Source organism: Pinus tabuliformis, chromosome 3_2, assembly GCF_031772625.1.
Source record: "Pinus tabuliformis cultivar Carrire ecotype Pingquan chromosome 3_2, CPIR1, whole genome shotgun sequence".
NCBI classification, from domain to species: domain Eukaryota; kingdom Viridiplantae; phylum Streptophyta; class Pinopsida; order Pinales; family Pinaceae; genus Pinus; species Pinus tabuliformis.
The window spans coordinates 1067109667-1067123730 of record NC_142302.1 but is presented as its reverse complement, the minus strand read 5'-3'; the positions used below and the strand labels follow the sequence as shown (position 1 = coordinate 1067123730).

Here is a 14064-nt window from a genome sequence, read left to right as displayed (position 1 = left end):
CTTCTTTCATTCGCAAAATACAAATGTTACTCAAATCTTAATGATTTGTCAATTGCATGTGCAGATGGTGATAAAATAGGAGTAAATTACGGCATGCTGGGAGTCAATTTACCGGCAGCAGAGCAGGTGGTAAGTTTGATGAAGAAGAACAACATTGGGAAGGCTAGGATTTTCGAAGCAAACAAGGATGCAATGAAAGCTTTGGCGAATTCTGGGATCGATGTAATCGTGGGTGTAGGTAATGGCGAATTGCAGGCCATATCCTCCGGCCAGGACACGGCAGACGCTTGGGTTAAGGACAACATTGTTTCGTTCTATCCCGCCACCAATATAAAATATATTGCAGTGGGCAATGAGGTTTTGAGTAGCAGTAGCATGCAGTATTCACCATATCTTCTTCCTGCCATGACCAACATTCAAACTGCGATTCAGAAGGCCAATCTGCAAAACGACATCAAGGTATCCACCGTTCACGCCATGTCTGTTATAGGTAACAGCTTCCCGCCTTCTCAGGGTGCTTTCAGGGACGACTTGAAGGATACCATGAGTTCTATGCTCAAATTTCTGTCCAATACCGGGGCTCCCTTGATGGCAAATGTGTATCCATACTTCAGCTACTTCGACGACAGAAGCATTTCTCTGGATTATGCACTGTTTAAGTCCACGGCTCCGGTGGTGCAAGACGCAGGTCGTTGTTACTGCAACTTATTCGAAGCCATGGTGGATTCTATTTTGTCCGCAATTGAAGCCTTCGGATATCCCAACATCGCACTCATTGTTACTGAAAGCGGATGGCCTTCTGCTGGTGACGAGACGGCCACAGTTGAGAATGCTCAGACTTACAACAATAATCTCATTCAGTATGTACTATCGAATGAAGGGACACCCAAGAGAACGGGAGTGGGAATGGAGACCTATATCTTCGCTCTTTTCAACGAAGACAACAAAGTGGGGTATGAGACGGAGCGTCACTTTGGGCTCTTCAACCCTGATCAAACTCCTGCATACCATGTCAACTTCTCTCCATGACGTAACTTCCACATCGATGATGTGGATTTAGGTGCTGGAATTCATTGGGTTTTTAGCTTAATCTCATTCATTTTTCGGATTTCAAAATATTGTGATGGATTTTCAGTTTTTAATAGTAAAATTTCCATTTGATTTTGATTTTGATTTTGATTTTTAACACGATGATGCTCAGACTAGAGACATATTGAAGTCTTGTATTTGGATTAAACTACAATTTATTAAGATGTATCGGAGGTGGCTGCTCTCGCATGTAAATTTCAATATACATATTTTTATCGTAGATTCCTGAGCTAAGAAGAAAATGATCGGATTTGAAAAATGTTTATGCTTTTTTTTTTTTCAATACCTATATCTATAATCGTACACGTATTAATACTGGGGCATAAATTTAAATTCTTTTAGTCATTAAAAGAATTCCAAAAAACGTAAAAACCATGAACGAAGATAATAATGTCAATTTATTTCTATTTTTTTTTGTATGGGTATAATTTGTAATTTTAATCAATATCCCAATTGAAAAAAGTTTACATATATTTATTAAGTCATTTCTTAAGTTGATAATTTTCCTTGAAATGACGATTAAAGTCTTTTCAAAAAAATTACACAATTTTCATGTGGATATTACTTGTTCTCAAAACATGATGGGTATTATACTGGTATCAAAATTCTTATATTTTATGGAAACAAAGGTGATTTTGAAGGAATTTTTGGATAGGGTTCTTTTAACTAATTAATTTTTTCTTATTTTTTTCTTTTGGAGTTACAAATTATGAAAATGAAATTATCTTTACTATTACGATAGTTTATCTATTTAAAAATAAGTCATAAAATTACAATTTGGTCCATGTGAAAACCAAGCTTCCCATATTCTATTTACATTATTTAACAATCAAATAATAATAATAATAATCACATACAATTAATCTACTACCCAAAATATACATATCACATATTCATATGTGTAGATATATATCCTCTTGTTTGAACCATTGATATCAATTTGAAAATACTATTAAACACTAAAAGGATGCATACTACAAGTTTCATTAAACAACGAGAAACTAATTTTTAGCATATTTTGAATTTATATATAAATAAAATTTAATGCTTGAAAGGTTTGATTGATGGAAACAAAACATATCATCAAGAAAACATTGTAGAGCCATGTATGGAAATGAGTGATGATTGACATAGTGTTGTGCACTATTAATGAAGTGGATAGACCCATTAAAATCCTACCCAATTCAAAGTTTCTAAACTATTTTTTCAAAACATTTTGACATGTGCTTAAGGAGACATGGTGCTAATCAACCACAAACAAGAGCCTAAAAGATGTGAGATTGTTGTTGAGGATGAGTTGATATATAACTTACTTTGATTTTTTCAACTAAATATTAAAATTTTCAACAGTTTTTCGAGACATGCAATACATGCCTTATTGAAGCATGGATAAAGTGATAGACAATCTAGTTGTTGAATGCTAACAAAAATATTTATTTTCACACTTGTTATTCGATCCCAAATATGATATATATAGTTGGAATATGTCCAACTAACTCTAATTTTGGAGTTAGTAGTTGAGATAGTGTCCCAACAACCTCTAAGAAGTCTCAAACCAATCTCTAAAATAAACAGTATTCCTAACACCATTCCATTATTTTATTTTACAAATAAAAAATATAGAAACCACAAACAATTCACATACAAGTCACAATTTTCTTGATATGGTGTTCATTAACACTTTTACCCACTCTACCTAAGAGGCAGACACCTAAGAGAAGAGATATTAATGTGAAAAGGGAATTTTGTAGCCAAAGGAAAGTAGAGTTCTTTTCTGCAATGAGGAGGTTGCCCACTCGAAGAGGTTAATTTTGAAGTCGTTGATATACATTTTATATCTTTTTGTGATCTGGTTTAATAGACCTGGGGTCTTAATTGTTTCAACTTTATTTTGTTGACAAACCAAACATTTTGCCATAAACTTTTGAATATCCAATTTAAGGCCATCTTAAAAAAATTCCTTCTTAACCCGTGGTAAGTTTTTAAAAATCCTGAGTGCCCTCCTAAGGGAGAACTGTGCAATTCCATAAGAATATTTTGTTTGAGTTGGGAATTCTTACATAGGTATAAATTATCTTTGTACCATAACAAATCATTTTCCAGCTAAATGTATTAGATGTACTAGGATCTTGTTGTAACTTTCGAATGAGTGCCCACACTTCTTCGTCATCCTTCCATTCCTCCCTTGATTAGTTCATCCGATCTGGTTGGATAAAAGAAATGGCGCACAACAATGCTTCCACATCCTCAACCTTTCTTGAGAGTGCATCTGCCACAAGAATTTGCTTCCCTTTTTTGTAGATGATTTCAAAGTCATAACCAAACATCTTTGTGACCAATTTGTTTTGCTCTTCAGAGGATAATATTTGTAGTAAAAATTATTTCAGACTATCATGATTTGTTTTTACCTTTAAGTGTCTTCCATTAGGTAGGGTCGCCATTTCTTAAGTGCATGTAGTATTGCCAACATTTCCTTCTCATAAATAGATTTGTGTAAATACTTTCCCTTGATTGGATGACTTTCAAAGCAATGATTCTTTCATATTGCATTAAAACAACACCAATTCAATTTCATGAAGCATCACATTCCACAATAAAGGTTTTTGTGAAGTCCGGTGTAGCTAAGACCGGTGCTTGGCACATTGCCTCTTTAATATGTTCAAAGGCCTTTGTTGCTTCTGGAGTCCATGAAAATACATATTTCTTCAATAATGTTGTTAAAGGTGCTGCTATTCTCCCATAATTCTTAACAAACTTGCGATAATACCCTATCAATCTAAGAAATACTCGCAAATGCTTTATGGATGTGCGGATTTTCCATTCCTTAATGGTTTTAATTTTGCTAGGGTCTACCTTAACACCTTCATGAGATACAATATGACCCAAATATTCCACCTCTTATACTCCAAAGAAACAATTGGAGCTTTTTGCATATAATTGTTCTCCTCTAATAGTTTGAGCACCCTGTCAACATATTCCACATGATCCTTCCAAGACTTGCTGTAGATTAGTATATCATCAAAAAATACTAACATAAATTTTCTAAGGAAGGGTTTGAAAATGGAACTCATCAAACCTTGAAATGTAGAAGGTGCATTGGTAAGGCCAAAAGGCATGACCAACAATTAATAATGACCCTCATGAGTTCTAAATTCTATTTTCGGAATGTGTTCATTCTTCATTATGATTTGATGATATCCTGAATGAAGATCCAACTTGGTGAAGTAAATTGATCCACGCAATTCATCCAATAATTCATCAATGACATGAATGGGAAATTTCTGTTTAATAGTGAGCATGTTGAGTTCCTTATAATCTAGACACATGCGCCATGATCCATCCTTCTTGTCCACCAATACTACTGGAGCAAAGAAAGAACTTTGACTAGGTTGAATTATACTAGCCTCTAGGTTCAATTTCACTCTTTTGGGCATAGGGATATCTGTACGACCTGATGTTTGGAGGAACACTTCCTGGAATCAAATGAATAACATGATCATGATCAAGAATAGGTGGGAGAACTTTGGGAGTCTCAAATACCTTGTAATGATTGTCCAAGACATTTTGGAGATTTGGAGAAATAGATGATTTCAATGTGCGAACCTCTAGCGAACATAATTGTGCAATTACACCTCATTGTTCCTACCTTTAGAAGCTTTGTCATATCGTTAGAGATGATTATCTTTCACTGTTTCCATATAATACCCCTTAATTCAACTTCCCTTCCTTCCGCACAAAATTTCATGAAATGTTCTTGAAAATTAAAATCTATTGTACCCAAGGATTGTAGGCATTGGACTACTAGTACAACATCAACACCACCCAATGGAATGGAAAGCATTGGGCTATTCAATACATATTATCCCATGGATAGCTTGATATTATGGCACTTTCCTGAGCAATTTATGGTTCCTCCCCTTGCAACCATCACTTGACACTCTGGTGCTAGATATAGGAAGGAATTCAATTCCTTTGCTATCTTACAATGAATAAAATTATGGGTACTTCCTGAATCAATCAACACTATTACCTTTTTCTTCTTGATATGTCCTTCTATCTTGATAATTTGAGGAGTGGTAATTCTAGCCAACGCATTACAAGATATTGTCGGATTCATTTCTTCTTTATCTAGGGTTTGTTCCTCGAGTATATCCTCTTCTTTTTACATTTATTGTTCCTTTTCTTCCTCCTCTTCGCAATCAATGTAGAATAATTTCTTCTCAGCACACTTATGACCTATAGTGTATTTTCTATCACAACTGTAACAAAGCCCTTTTGCTCTTTCTTCTTCCAATTATTGTGGTGTCAACCTTGTACATTGTGGAAGGCTAGGGGCAACAACACTTCCAGTTTTATAGTTGTGAGTGGTAGGCTGCCTAGTTGCCATAATTTTTCTTTCCACTTTTCTTGCTAACCTGAATTCCTTCTCCAATTAATCAGGTTCCCAAAGGCGAACCTCATGTTGGATATTATCCTTTAAAGTCCCTATGAACACATCAATCCTATGCTCCTTTGGAATATCTCTTACCCTTATGTTCAATTTTTGGAAGTCCTCAATGTGTTCCATCATTGAACCCTTTTGTTTTAAATTTATCAATTGGCTAAAAAGGGTGTTGGTTTTTGTATCCTCATAATGTGCTATCATTTCATCCGTAAAAATTTCCCAAGTGACAATTAGTTTATGAGAGAAAAGCCATTGATACCATACAAACTAATTTGGTTCCAAATATAAAGTTGCAATACGTACCTTTTGTGTGTTTTTCACATTATGGAGATCGAAAAATTGCTCCATCTGTAGTATCCATATTCTGGGATCCTTGCCATTAAACTTCCTCATATCGATTTTTGGAACATGGTGGGTCTTCAATCCAACATTAGAGTCTATGAAATCATGATTAAAATTTCTTTTGTTCTCATCATGAGTTTCCTTTACTACCCTTTTACCATTAGTGACCCTTTCTTGTAGCAACTTATTCAAATTTATCTTCAATTCTTCCATCTTTTCGTCCATGCCATTCATCTTAGCTTCCATGCCATTCATATTAACTTGCATCCTATTCCTATTATCTTCCACGCCATTCATCTTGGCTTCATTGACCTTTAGTGAGAGTGAAATTTGTTGTACTTGGTCTTGTAATTTTGATATATCATGTTGCATTTCCTTCTCTTCTTCACAAGTCATGCTAGAGCTTTCAGGTTGCTTACTAGGTGTTTCCATTTTCTTTCTTCAAGGCATTAATTAATGCTAATAATTCTTCACTATTCCCTTTGAATTCCTTCAAACTAATTTTTCAAACTAATCTGATGAAAAATTTAAAAAACTACACACCTTTTTTTCACTTTGTAAGAGCTCGATATTGAATCTGTTGTATCTCTACAACTGCAACTCTCAAATATCTGCAATATCATCATGAGGTATCCCTTTGATTCCTCTTTCTAACCCCACAAGTTTGATCAATATTGGATTCTCGAAAGAAGAGTTATGCCAAATCTCCCACAGTGACCTGATTATAAACTAGTTCAATAGAGAGAACTCGTACGAAGTCCCACGTGTCACTATTTCGACCTTAGTACCTAAAATTGATACATAGAAAACTACATGCTATCTTTTTTCTGAAACTTCTTACGAAAATTCAATCTGATTCTCAAAACAAAAGTTATGATTATTTTCCCTAGGTCACTTGTTTGGAATGTAATTCGAGAGTCTACAAAAACCCTGACTTCCTCAGATCATATTTCTGCAAATATAGAGAGACAAGCTCTGAAATTTAGACCCGAAGTTTAGAACGATTTCAAATCAAATGAGTTATTTTTGTAGCTTCTAAAAAGAAAAAAAAGTTATAACGAAAATGCCACAATGACGTGTTTCGAGTAGCGAAACCCTAGAATCCAAAGCTCTCATACCAAATGTTAGGAAACCAACTAACAGAAAGATAGAAAAGATAGATTAATGATTTAGAATTCAGCCTTTTCGAGGAAACCTCCTTTACATTACACAAATGAAAAATTCTTGGATGATACAAATGACTAAACCTTCCTTCTATATATAGGACTCTAAGGGATCACAATATAATCAAGCCGACATAACAGTAATAACATAAGGGCACAAAAATAACAATAGTGGGTTTCTATGGGGCATACTAATAATAATATGGGGACGATAGGGGCACAATAATAACAATAAGGGATACAATGACAATAGTAATGGGGGAATCACTAGTATTATAGCGACCTAACATTGATACTCCCAAAGGCCTCCCAGATATTCATGATCATGATCATGCTATTCATTTGATTCCAGGAAGTATTCCTCCAAACATCAAGCCTTAGAGATATCCCTATGCCCAAAAGATTGAAATTGAACTTATGGTAGCGTAAATGTTAGAGGCTGGCATAATTCAACCTAGTCAAAGTTCTTTCTTTGCTCTAGTAGTAGTGGTGCACAAGAAGGATGGATCATGCTGCATGTGTCTTGATTATATGGAGCTCAATAAGCTCACTATTAAAGATAAATTTCCCATTCCCGTCATTGATGAATTATTGGATGAACTGCATAGATAAATTTAGTTCAACAAGTTAAATCTTTGTTTAGGATATCATCAAATCAAAATGAAGACTGAAGACATTCCGAAAACAACATTTAGAACTCATGAGGGTCATTATGAATTTTTGGTGATGCCTTTTGGCCTTGCTAATGCACCTTCTAAATTTCAAGGTTTGATGAATTCCATTTTCAAACCCTTCCTTAGAAAATTTGTGTTATTATTTTTTGATGATATACTAATCTACAACAAGTCTTGGAAGGATCATGTTCAACATGTTGATAGGGTGCTCAAATTATTGGAGGAGAAAGAATTATATGAAAAAAGCTCCAAATGTTTCTTTGGAGTACAAGAGTTGGAATATCTGGGTCATATTGTATCTCATGAAGGTGTTAAGGTAGACCCTAGCAAAATTAAAGCCATTAAGGAATGAAAAATCCCCACATCCATAAAGCGTTACGAGGATTTCTCGAGTTGACAAGGTATTATCACAAGTTTGTTAAGAATTATGGGACAATAACAACACCTCTAACAACATTATTGAAGAAGGATGCATTTTCATGGACTTTGGAAACAACAAAGACCTTTGAACATCTTAAAGAGGAAATGTGTCAAGCATCGGTCTTAGCTATGCCGGACTTCACAAAAACCTTTATTATGGAATGTGATGCCTAAGATAATGGAATTGGTGGTGTTTTAATGCAAGAAGAAAGACCCATTACCTTCAAAAGTCATCCAATCAAAGGAAAGTTTTTACACAAAGCTATTTATGAGAAGGAAATGTTGGCAATACTACATGCACTTAAAAAATGGTGAACCTACCTAATGGGAAGACACTTCAGGTAAAGAAGGATCATGATAGTCTTAAATACTTTTTAGGACAAAGATTATCTTCAGAAGAGCAGCGAAAATGGGTCACAAATACGTTGGGTTATGACTTTAAATCATCTATGAAAAGGGAAAGCGAAATGTTGTGGCAGATGCACTCTCAAGAAATGACGAGGATGTGGAGGCATTTCTTTGCACCATTTCTACTATCCAACCATATTGGATAAATTAAGTAAGGGATGAGTGGAAGAATGACGTAGAAGTCTAGGCACTGATTCAAAATTTACAACAAGATCCTAGTACATCCGATACATTTAGCTGAAAAAATGATTCATTATGGTACAATGATGGCTTATATCTATGTAAGAATTCCCAACTCAAACAAAAGATTCTAATGGAATTGCACACTTCTCCCTTAGGAGGGCACTCAGGATTTTTAAAAACTTACCACGCAATTAAGAGGGATTATTTTTGGGATGGCCTTAAATCAGATATTGAAAAGTTTTTGGTGGAATGTTTCATCTTCCAACAAAATAAAGTTGAAACAATTAAGACCCCAGGTCTATTAAAACCTTTATCCATTCCAAGCCAACGTTGGGAGGAGGTTCCAATATATTTTATCACAAATTTACCCAAGTCCGAAGGAAACAGTGTCATCATGGTGGTAGTTGAGAGACTCACCAAGTATGCACACTTTTGTGCATTATCTCATCCATTTAAAGCCAATACAGTTTCTACTACATTTATGGAAACAATTCAAAAGCTACATGGAAAACCAAAGATTATTTTAAGCGACATAGATCCCATTGTCACTGGAAATGTTTGGACAAAATTATTTTCTTGTCTCGGTACTTAGTTAGCTCATAACTCATCTTATCATCGTCAATCTGATGGGAAAACTGAGATAGTAAACAAATGTTTGGAAGGATATCTTCGTTGCTTTGTCTTTAATAAACAAACACAATGGGTCTAATGGTTTCCTCTAGCTGAATGGTGGTAGAGCACTTCCTTCCATACTGCAACAAAAATGACCCCATTTATGGCACTTTATGGATATCATCCACCATCCATCACATCATATTTAAGAGAAAATTGTAAGGTTCGAGGAGTGGAAGATCAGAGTGAGCATCAACAACAAGTTCTCCAACTCTTAAAGGATAACCTCACTTTGGCGCAGAATAGAATGAAACAACGACAGATCAACATTGTAAAGAAATAAGTTTTCATGTAGGTGAATGGGTATTCCTACGGCCACAACAATTTTTCATGCAAATTTGAAACCACCGCAGCATATATAAGAGATTGAAGTAATTTCCCTCCTGGAAAAGGAGCAACTTTCTTGAACTAGCAGAGCGGAGCGGATCTTTCTCTTTCTCCCATATAAACCAATATCCTTCAAGCAAGCTAATAAGGATAATAAATTATCACCAAAGTATTATGGTCCACACAAGGTGTTGCAAAATATTGGTACTATGGCATACAAATTGGAGCTTCCTATAGCTTCCCGAGTGAACTTAGTTTTCCATGTTTCATGTTTAAAGAAGGTTATAGGTGACAAGCTCCCAGTTCAAACAATATTACCAGAAATTGACGAGGAAGGAAAAATCATATTGGAACTTGAAGAAGTCAAAGAGACAAGAACTCAATATCTACGAAATCGGTTAATTTCAGAGTATCTCATCAAGTGGAAGAACTTACCCACTGAGGATTCCACATGGGAGGATGATATTTTTTTACAGAAGCATCCATAACTACTCAAGTGTTTAGGACACCACTTTTTTGAAGGAGAGGGCAATGTTAGGTCCCTATAATACTAGTGATCCCCCCATTACTATTGTCACTTCATCCCTTATTGTTATTATTGTGCCCCTATTGTCCCGTTATTGTTATTACTGTGCTCCATAGAAGCCCACTATTGTTATTGTTGTGCCATTATATTATTATTGTTATGTCGGCTTTGATTATATTGTGACCCCTTAGACTCATATATATAGAAAGGATGTTTAGTCATTTGTATCATTCAAGGATTGTTCATTTGTGTAATGTAAAGGAGGTTACCCCCTCGATGAGGATGATTTTGAAGTCGTTGATATATATTTTCTATCTTTTTGTGAGATAGTTCATAACAGGATTGAGGAAAACTATAGAAGGAGCAGGATCACAATGTAGAGAAACATATGTCAACTATAATATAAGGTGTGGGATACATGAGGAATGTTACATCAAAAGCTTATCACCAAGAGGTAAATTTTTTTTCTAATATTGTAGCCTAATAGAGGAGCATTAGACCTTCTAAATCATCAAGCCTTTGGAGGATAGGTAAGTCTAGAAGTTGTTTGGATAAGTAATATTTTAAGTTAAAAGAAAATCTCCCTTGTAAAGCATTAAATATTCAAGGGAAATATTGAGTGATTTTGGGATTTAGAAAAATCTGATTTGTGAAGTGGTTTAGGGATAAGATATAAAGTGATTTTAGTATTTACAAAAATATGTGATCTGGTATTAGTTTTCCTACCCTCGTCAGCATCATTAATCACATTATCACATTGTGTGTTCACCAACATCTTCACTTGGATATAAAAATTCACTCAAATTGACAAAAGAATACCTTCAAGCTAAATCATAGATCACATTGCAATATATGAAGGTTGGTTAAATGTTATTCTTTAACCAATGTTATTATATCTTTTGTATTGAAACTGGTTTTTCATACTCAAATCCAATAGGGGCAAATTCTCAATAATATAACATAAAATTTTACTTTAATTATACTTAAAATTTACTTATAAGATTTTATGTACAATTACTTATAATTTGATGATACATTGTTCTATTAGACTTGTCATTCTTTATGAGTATAATTATATATTAAAATATATCACACATTATATTATATTATCCCGTAGCTTTCGCATCATGAGCTTTATAATATTGTTTAAATTATTTAATTGCAACATTATTGATGGTCATAGTGGCAAAATATTATTAATATTAATGAAGAGGATATATTCGAAAAAAGTGAAGTATTTCACATATCAATGATGTCTTCAAGTTATAAATAATGAGCAATAATAAAACATTTAGGAAAAATTGAAATGATAGTTTATAACGAATAAGAGACATTTGCATGTATTATATTATTTCCAATAGTAGTTACACAATGACGGGATTGTATATATCGCCATTAATCAATGAGCATATTTTAAATAGTTAATATAATTAATAAGGTTATATTAATAAAATCCAAATTTTTATCAATTTAAAAATTAAATATTTTATCTATCAATGATGCTATGATGTTCAACCTTTTTTTATTATGGGTATCATAGTCAATTGTAGTCAACATCAGTGTCACAAGCAACCATATTCATCAAGGACATAATGGTCTACCATGGTTGAACATAATAATCTATGAGTACACGAATAATCTTAATTAACATTGTGGTGTGGAAAACAAAATCAACATCACATTGTGGTTATCAACAAACATTATAAAATTAATAAATATACATCAATATATTAATTTGCCCATCAATAAAATATAAACAAATTGGTAATACAAAAATGTATACACTAATACATTACAAAATGTGACTATACATTTATAACTATACATTAACACAATATATGTGGCATTAACTATATAGTAATATATAGACATTTATTGCCTTATAGACATTAGTTAGTTTATTAGCATTAATGGACATTTATATTTATAAATTATTAAACATCTGTATGGCAATTTCATAGAAATTAACAACCATTAGTAGGAATTAACACATTCACTTATAAACAAAAAATTGTTGTTTCAAATCAATGAGAAAAATCATCATTGTGGTTTAATGAAAAACAAGTGATGTTGCAATGTGATGAACCACAACTACGTATCTGCTAGTATGCTGAACACATGAATAATTCACACTATGTTGAATAAGGAAATAATTTCACATAATCACATGGTCAAATATAATAAACCATGTTTAGAATGGGAATCATGTTGAACTTTGGTTAACATGGTTAGTCATCTATAGGTAAACATTTAGAAAGAAAATCGATGTTGTAGTGTGATGAGAAAACTCTTCGACATATAGTGATGAACAACCGATGATGTCACACTACAATGCCACAATGTGACAAATAAAAAATGATGGCATAACGCAATGCCACAATGTGACAAATAACAAATGACGTTACAAGTGATGGAAAACAATGCTACAACAAAGAAAATTATGTCACAATATGTTAAAAAATGAACTATGTGACAATGTGATGAAAAAAAAGTGATGCAATAATGTGATTTCAACAAACAATGTTGTAATGTGATGAACAAAATAGAATGTAGCAATAAGTTGAACAACAAACTTCATCGCAAAGTGATGAAGAACAAACACTATTAGAATGTGACAAAAAATAAATGAGATAACAATGTCATGAATGATAAATATTGTTGTAATGTGACGAATGAAAAGTAATTTCATGATATGGAAAACAACATACATTATCATACTCGTAGGAAAAAAATATGTCATCACAATTCCCTAAAACATTGATGTCATAATGTGAAAAAACAAAAACATTTTCTACCATGTTCAACTGTATTTAACTAGGTTAGTCATGATTGACACTTGGTTGATCCTAGTCAAATGATCAACCATGATAAAAAATAGCCAACCATAACACCATGGTCAAAATGATTAATAGGGGATATCAAGGTCAACTTATGCCGATCCATTTTCAACAACTATCTATACATGGTTTGCAATGGTTAATAAAAGCTAACCATGGTAAACATGGTCAAGATGGCCAACCATGATACACATGAGCATCATGGTCAACTATGCTTGACCAGAGCCATCTATAAATAAATGCTATCAATTTTAGCATACCATGCTCACACATTCGATCATATGTTGAACATTATTAATCATGGAAATAGAAGCACAACTATCGTCAAATATATTTAATTTTATTTAGGATATATATATGGTTTATTTAATTCAACCTTATATAAATATATAAATAATATAATTATATAGATAAGATATTAATGTATTGTGCGAAAATATATGAGAGTTTTTTATTTCCACTATTGAAGTTGTTTTGATAGAGCTAATAATGGAATACTCTATGTAACGAACTTGGATATATAATTAACTTCATAGATCTCTTCAACTATAACGATCTTTCAACTATATCAAGAAGTATGAGAAACCCTACTTATAATACCTTAAAGTAATCTTAGGTATATGAAATTAAAAGCCATTAATTTTTAAAATATTATAAATGAGGTTAATAATTTAATTGTAATTATACTTGTAATTCCTTATAGTATGATAATATGATAGAGATCTACTAATATATAATATTATTTTTATGGGCTTAACATCATCGTCATTTGGTCCCATATACACAAAGATGCAGCAGAAGTAATACTTCGTTTCATTAATGGAAAATACTGAAATATTCTTACAAACAGAAATGGAAATGAACTAGCTAGGGCAATGGTAGCTTATCTCTAAGAAGAGATGTGATGGCTACATGCCTCTGAACTGTGTTACAATGAGGCTCGAAGGCCTATTTATTGTTGAGAAACAATGGAAAAAAA

The 14064-nt window shown here is 33.2% G+C and overlaps 1 pseudogene; it reads left to right on the top strand.

Moving 5' to 3' along the window:
* The first annotated feature begins 75 nt into the window (after positions 1-75).
* On the top strand, positions 76-1029 carry LOC149184334 (glucan endo-1,3-beta-glucosidase pseudogene; annotated as a pseudogene).
* The last annotated feature ends 13035 nt before the right edge of the window (positions 1030-14064 follow it).